This window comes from Trichechus manatus, unplaced genomic scaffold (genome assembly GCF_000243295.1).
Source record: "Trichechus manatus latirostris isolate Lorelei unplaced genomic scaffold, TriManLat1.0 scaffold00032, whole genome shotgun sequence".
Lineage (NCBI taxonomy): Eukaryota > Metazoa > Chordata > Mammalia > Sirenia > Trichechidae > Trichechus > Trichechus manatus.
Genome location: NW_004443968.1, coordinates 15084760 through 15091707, shown reverse-complemented (window position 1 = coordinate 15091707; position 6948 = coordinate 15084760).

The following is a 6948-nucleotide window of genomic DNA, read 5'->3' as shown; positions in this document are numbered from 1 at the left end:
AATGGTTAAGCTCTGGGCTGCTAACAGAAGCCTTGGCAGTTGGAATCCACCAGCAGCTCCCACCCACCAGCAGTTTCACAGGAGAAAAGACCTGGTGATCTGCTCCCTTAAAGATTACAGCCTAGGAAACCCTATGGGGCAGTTCTACTCTGTCCTGTAGGGTGACTATGAGTCAGAATTGACTTGACAGCACACAACAACATAGCACTCAATATTCCCAACTGTAACTGTAACCGAGCTTCAACAAGCCATTCCACTGCTTTGTAACTCAGCTACTGCTGGTTGGTGGGCATATGACAAGCCCAGTCAATTCTGTGGGAATTAGCCCATTGCTATACTTCTTTTCCTGTTAAATGAGTCCGTTGACTGGCGGCAATGTCATGAAGGATACTAAGGCAATAGCTAAGAAATTCTGTATATGTGCTAATGGTGATGCTAGAAGAAGTAGTTGAGCAAGAAATATAAATCCATATCCAGACTATGAAGGACAAAATGTTGTCCCTTCCATGATGAAAGGAGCCCAACGTAATCAACATTTCATCAATGGCTGTAACCCAGAGAGTGGTCTGGGTTGGGTACACAACAGTGGCATTTGTCAGATCAGCCTTAATGACAGGAAGTCCTATGTTATTGAGCATCTCTTTGTAAGACAACAGGTGCTGTCACTGAAAAGCTGTTTTGCAGGGTAAGGTTGGTTCTTTCATATAGAGGGAAAGTCTAGCCTCTACCATCATAAGAGATTCAGGGAGATTGGGGTTTCAAAGTTCTCAGCCTTGTCTGTGTCTGCCCAAATGATTTTGTGCCATATCTCATGTCCCACTCCTTCCTCTTAAGTGCCCTTACTTTAGGATAATACATCTGACAATGATGAGCATTTAATTGGTGCTGAGTCTCTGCACTCTTTACAGCCAATGTCTTTTTCTTTGTCCTCAGCTGTATCTGCCCTGCCACAACAGGAAATAAGGTGCTCCTAATGTGTAGCTTTAAGGACCCCTGGTGGTGCGATGGTTAAGCCCTCAGCTGCTGACTGAAAGGTCGGGATTCGAACCCACCGGCAGCTCCACGGAAGAAAAGATCTGGCAATCTGCTCCCTGAAAGACTGCAGCCTGGGAAACCCTATGGGGCAGTTCTACTCTGTCCTATAAGGTCACTATGAGTTTGTCACAGCACATAACAGCAACAAAATGTAGCTTTGGGGGCTGTCTGATTTTTTATGAATATTCTAAGATTGAAAATTCTCAGTCTCCCTGAATACACTCTCTAGAGATGTCTTCAGAACCAGCTGACACCACAATTTTTATAATCACTATTGTCCTCATAGAAACTAATTTCCACAGTTGATGTCTCAATGCCTTACCCTTCACCTGCCCCTAATCCTATGCCACTATCATCATGTTGCTACTGCATGCCAATAATTGCCAATGCCTATGCAACTGAGCCTTGGTGGCATAGTGGTTAAGAGCTTGGCTGCTAACCAAAAGGTGAGCAGTTCGAATCAACCAGCCATTCCTTGGAAACCCTATGAACAATTCTACTCTGTCCTATAGGGTTTTTAGTTTTTATGAGTCAGAATCAACTCAATTTCCCCTAGCAAGAAGGTTAACCTTGCTCTCTTTAAATATGTGAGCAACCAACTCCCAGTATCCATCCTATTCCTAGTTCCAATTACTGTAGTCAGGGCCTGGCAGGAAAGTGATAAAGTCTCAAGCTTTGTGATGTGAGGAGAATTTCATAAATGGAGATGTTTACAAAGTTGTAAACAGGGTAAAAGAAACTAAAAACTATACACTGGGGCTAGTAACAGTAAGGCAATGCTAACATCTCCAGGCTTAAAGGAATGAGAGACAATAGGAGCACCTACCAGAACCAAGAGAGACAGAGAAAGAGAGAGAGAAGAGCGAGAGAGAGAGAGTGTCAGCTGTGTGGAGAAGGCCACCTAAAAGGATCAGTGACTTTTAAGCAAATGATGCATTCAGCTTGTGGTATTGCCACAGGGTGGAAGCTGAAGGAATAAATTTTTCCTCTGTCCCCCTGACCTACTGCAAGTGCTCCCATTGTGCTAACCCAAAGAGAAGCCAGTGGATAGGGGGCCCTACCAACGCAGCGCAACGAGTTTAGCCTCCCAGGATAGTGCACGGTAGAGAGGGTGAATAATGGATCTGGATGGCTGAGACGAAGACTCGTATAGTAGCTGAAGCTCCCCATTCATACTGGAAATTAGATGCACAGGCCAAGCAACACACCAAAGTTTTCCCAAGCCAACCCAAATGCTCATCAACAGATGAATGAATAAACAAAATGTGGTATATACGTACAATAGAATATTGCTCTGTCATATAGAGAAATGAAGTCCTGATACATGCTACAACATGGTTGAACCTTGAAAATAACATGCTGAGTGAAATAAGTCAATCACAAAAGGACAAATAATGATCTCACTAATATGAAATACCTAGAATAGAGCTTAATTGTGATTAGTATAAGCAAGAATGGTGAGACTTGCTCTCACTTACTTTGGACATGTTATCAGGGAACCATCCCTAGGGAAGGACATCATGTTCAGTAAAGTAGAGTGCTAGCAAGAAAAAGGAAGACCTTCGATGAGATGGATTGACAAAGTGACTGCAACAACAGGCTCAAGCATAGCAACGTTATACATAAGGTCACTATGAGTTGGACCAGACTGAATGGCACCTAACAACAATGACAACTAGGGGCAGGAGAGAGGGGAAAAGGGGGAAATCATTGTTTAGGAAGCAATGAGTTTCTGTTTATGGTGATGGAAAATCTGACAATGGATACTGCTGATGGTTGCACAACATGATTAATATAATTGGTGTCACTGAATTGTACATGTGAAAAAATGTTGAATTGGCAAATGTGTTGTCTATAATTTTAGAACAATAAAAAAGATTCAATTCCTTATTTACTCCAACTTTGAAAAAAACAGTTTTTCCTAGCTATTTCCTCTTCCTAGAAATATTTTCTCCTTCTCCTACACACTTGAAGATCCTTAAGAAGTTAGTCAAGCTATGAACTCATAGTAAAAATTATCTGTGTTGCTATACTTTATAATTAAATTCTGTACACTAAGTACAAATAAGAACACAATAGAATAATCATAATGGTAAATAAAATAATCTAAGCGTTTTTCTTTCTAGAATAATTTTTCATCTTCTAGCTAAAAAAAGACGTAAGAATATTTATCCTTCACATATTTCTATACTCATTTGCTATTTTTCCATCTTCTCTGTATTTTCCTCTTTTGAGTAGCTTCATTTGTAGCCTAACCATTTTAAAGGTATCTTCCTTAACTGTAAATAAATATTATACCTGTTTTCAGTAAATAAAATTTATTTCAGTCTCTTTCAAGAATATGCAGATACTTTTGATCCCTCTCATAAAGGCATGAATTCAATGTATATAAACAGTAGAGCAAAGCACTTTGAAAAGATAGCTGGTAGTTACAAGCTCAAGGAAAGATAATTTTGAAATATGCCTAATGCCTCTACTTAAAATATATATATACATATATATACATATAGTATATATATATAAGTGGTTGGTTAGATTTCTTTAATAAGTAACGTGTCCTGAAATGGAGAGAGAAATTATATTTCAAAGGGAGAATTGTTGTGATTTAAACTAAGAGTTTAAGTAATACAAATTAGCATCTTTATTATATAAACATTAATTGAATAACCCCTATCTACTAGAAGACTATAGTTTATTTGGAGAAACTAATTTGTAAACAAATAATTACAAAGTCATGTGAATCGAGGAACAATCTTGAACCACCGCACTAGCCCTTTCAGACAATAAGTTTTCACAACTATGTGACTTGACTCTTGTTGCCTGCTGTGCTTTCTGTTCTCCAACTTTCCCTTAGATATTTTTTCCTTCTTTCCCCTCAAATCATATTCACCTTCAAAATTCAACTCAATCCCTGTGTGACAGAGACTGCCAGCTGTCCACCAAATTAATTCTCTCTTTCAACTGAGAATACGTATAGCTTTATTACACCATAGACTGGGTCATTTTGCTGTGTCAGCAAGCAAAAAAGCTTACAAGGACTAACGGGGCTAAAGTCAAAATGACACAGGGGCCAGCATAAAGAGGTTCACACTATCCTATAAATGGGACAATTTGAGCATCAGAAAGAATAATGGCAGTAATGAATTGATGCACAACAAATTCAGTTTTAAAAACAAAATTCTATGAGTTCACAATGATTTTTTTTAATTCATTGATCACCATTGGATATTGCTAGGGCACCAAATTTTTATTCTGAAAACTTAAAAAAATAAGTAAATAAGGCGTATTTCCTTCTTTTCCTGTACAAATAGTATCCTGAATAACCAATTACTTGAGGTAAAACTTTTCTTCAAAGGAAACTTTAAAGTTTCAGCTAAAAAATACAGAGGATATAAATCAATGTAGAAAATCATCTTTGATTCTTCCTTTTACCGTCCCTTCCTTTTACCCTTTTCCCTTCATCACCCTTCCATTTGCTCCCTTTCCATTTCCTTCTTTTCTCTTTCCTTCCCGAGGAATCAGTTCTAAAGTAATTAGGCACGGCAGAGAAAGTAGTCACCAGGCTTGCGGGTGAAAGTAGGGATACCCATCATGTTCCACAGTGGAATATCCTAAGCAGAATAAGTCTTTGAATTTTCTATTGCTGTGTTACAAACTACCATCAAATTAGTGACTTAAAACCATACACTTTTTTTATCTCACAGTTTTTTGTGGGTCAAGAGTCCAGGTACAGCTTTGCTGAGTCCTCTACTTAGGATCTCACAAGGCTGAAGTCAGGTTGTCAGGAGGAGCTATGGTCTCATCTAAGGCTCAGCTTGGAATCTGCCTCCAAGTTCACTCAATAACTCAAGTTCTTGGCAGAATTCTATTATTTGTGGGTACAACTGAGAGCAGCAGCTTATTGCCAGCTGTTGACCAGAGCCCATTTTGAGCTCCTAGAGGCTGCTCTCAGGTCCTTGCCACACAGAGTTCCCCAACATGGCCGCTTGCACCTGATAGGCTGCAATAAGGACACAGCATCACTTTTGTGATATTTCCACCAAAGATGCATATTCTAAACTTGATAATCAGGAAACATCAGACAAACCCAAACTGAAGGGCATACAACAAAATAAGTGGCCTGTGATCTTAACGAGTGTCAAAGGCATAAAAGTCAAGGAAGTTCTGAGGAACTCTTCCAGATTGAAGGAAAAAAATTTTTTAATGTCAACTAAAGACAACATGAGATTCTGAACTGGATCTTTTTGCTATGAAGGTGTTTTGTATTGAGTTATGTCCCCCAGAAATATATGTTGTAAATCCTAACTTCTATGCCTGTGGTTATAATCCCTTTTGGAAATAGGCTTTCTTTGTTATGTTAATGAGACAAGATTAATGCAGGCTGTGTCTTAAATCAATCTCTTTTGAGATATAAAAGAGATTAAATAAGCAAGTGAGAGAAGCAGAGATGGGGGTAGACACATGCCAAGCCGCATGAAGATCTCCCAGGAGCAGAAGCTCAGAAGAGTTAAGGACCTTCCTCCAGAGCAGACGGAGAGAGAAAGCCTTCCCCTAGAGCCAGCACCCTGAATTCAGACTTCTAGCCTCCTAAACTGTGAGAAAATAAATTTGTTTTTTAAAGTCACCCACGTGTGGTATTTCTGTTATAGCAGCACTAGATAACTAAGAGTGAAGGACATTATTGAGACATTTGACAAACTTGAAAGGAGTCTGAGATTAGATAATTGTCATGTGTCACCATTAATTTATTGATTTTAAAGATTGACTTGTGTTATGTAAGAGAATGCCCTTGTTTATAGGAAATGAACACTGAAGTGTTAGGGGGTGGTTAAGCATGACATCAACAGCACACTGTCAAAGGTTACAGGAAAAAACCATTTTCTGTACTGTTCTTCCAAATTTTCTTTAAGTTAAAATTTTAAAGAAAATTCATAAAGAAAAAATTAAATCACCATTTTACAACCTTAATTGTAGGATGGATCTAGACAGCAATCAATAATGTATGCTGAAAGTATAAGTTATCTTGTAAATAAGGTACCTTATAGTTTTAGCATCCATACATTCTCTATAATGGAGGGTTGTGGCTGACACCACCTGAACCAACTAATCAGTCTTCTTATCATTAAATGTGAGACAACAAAGTAGTATATAACTCATGAAGTGATGCAATGTGAAATACACAATAGCGCCTATTGAGTATTCTTCCTTCAAAATTTAGATCTGAGTCTCATAATGACTCTCATTTTAACTAGCAGTGAGCAGGAAATATGGGAAATAAGGGGACAATTTAATAACACCACAAAGAAGCAATCAGCCAAATCCAGAATGTGGAACATTCACCTGGGCACATGATCAAGTTTCTCCAACAAATCAATTGCCTGATAAAAACAAAAACAAGATGGCATATGAGGGAGGACTTTATTAGGATAAAAGAAACTTACAGACATAACTAAAGGTAACTCTGGACCTTGTTTGTTCCTGATTTGAATAAACCAACAGCAAAATGGCATCCTTGAGAAAACCAGAAAAACTTTAATAAGGACTAGATACAAACGATATGAAGGAATTGTTAAAATCGTTAACAATAATTACTGCATAATAGCTACATTTTAAATCTCTCTTTACAGATTAGAAATGCATATCAAGGTACTTGTGTGTAGAATGATATGATGTCTCAAATTTGTTTAAAATAGATCAACAACATAAAAAACAATAAAATATTTGGCAAAATTTTGACTTTTTTGAAATAGGAATAGGCTCTACCACTTTTTTGTCAGTTTGTCGTACTGTGGTGACTTGTCTGATTGCTGTGATACTGGAAGCTATGCCATCAGTAATTCAAATACCAGTAGGGTCACACATGGTGGACAGGTTTCAATGGAGCTTCCAGAATAAGACAGATTAGGAAGGAGG